This window comes from Etheostoma spectabile, unplaced genomic scaffold (genome assembly GCF_008692095.1).
Source record: "Etheostoma spectabile isolate EspeVRDwgs_2016 unplaced genomic scaffold, UIUC_Espe_1.0 scaffold00018831, whole genome shotgun sequence".
NCBI classification, from domain to species: Eukaryota; Metazoa; Chordata; class Actinopteri; order Perciformes; family Percidae; genus Etheostoma; species Etheostoma spectabile.
Window position 1 is genome coordinate 45,215 of NW_022604503.1, and position 1,273 is coordinate 46,487.

Genomic DNA, 1,273 nt, shown 5'->3' on the forward strand with positions numbered 1-1,273 from the left:
ACACACACACACACACCACACACACACACACACACACACACACACACAGATCCAAAGTGTAACATTATAATCAGTGAGAGGAAGGTTGAACATTAACAGTCTTCATCCTCAGCCCTTTAGTAAATAAGGAAGTAAACTTTATTTATAACGCACCTTTCACAGACTAGAAGGTCACAAAGAGCTTTACAGTAAAAACAAATAAAACAGCAACACATAAAACACTGAGCCATGTTGTTAGTTAAAAGCTCGTCTAAAAAGACGTGTCTTCAGGTGTTTTTTAAAAGTTTCTACAGAATCCAAAGCTCTCAAAGCTAAAGGAGAGAGGTCCAGAGCCTTGGATCCACCACAGAAAAGACTCGATCACCTCTGGTTTTAAAACGTGTTCTGGGGACAGGTAGAAGGTCTGAAGACCTCAGAGAGAGACCAGGAGTGTGGGGGGGGGCAATAGATCCTGGATGTAAGCGGGAGCTTGACCATGCAAGGCTCTATAAGTAGTGATTAAAATGTTTATAATTCACTCTAAAACCTACTGGTAGCCAAAGAAGAGCCTTAAGCCCCGGAGGGATGTGGATCTCCTGCTGGTCTCAGACTAAAGTCCTGCTGCTGGTTCTGTACAACTTGCAGTTTGTCCATAGATGATTTGTTTAAACAAGTGTACAGAACATTACAATAATCCAAACGTGAAGAAATAAAAGCAGAGACCAACCCTGGCAGCAAGAACTCAGGGTCCACCTGCCCTGCAGCTCAGGACCAGATCAGACTCGGACTCACTCCTCTTATTTTAACAGCCTGACCTTAAAGAGTTCTTCAGGTTCTGCAGAATGACAAACTACGTTTCTGGAAAAAAGACTATTGTACTCAAGTAAAAGTATGAATACTTTGATGAAATATTGTTTAAGTAAACGTAAAAACACCTATATGAAAAATTACTCAAGTAATAAGCAGTTCATTTAAAATAAACTTTAAGTAAAAGTTACTTAGTTACATAAAAAACCTGTAAAACGACATGGGATCTCTCCCATGTAGTGAAAATAGGACAAGGGGTCATAAAATTCAACTATTTTGTTTTTAAATAAAGAAAAATCTATACAAATGCAAATTACCCAGACTAGCAGCTAGCTTCTACAGCTAATGTCTATAGCCCAGACTAGCAGCTAGCTTCTACACACCTAAGTAGCCCGTATGCGCAGATGTATGTGAATTAATTTAGCCAGCCTCCTACATACGTTGTCCTAGGGAAAGGGGGGGGGGGGGGGGCAATTCATTTCCCCAA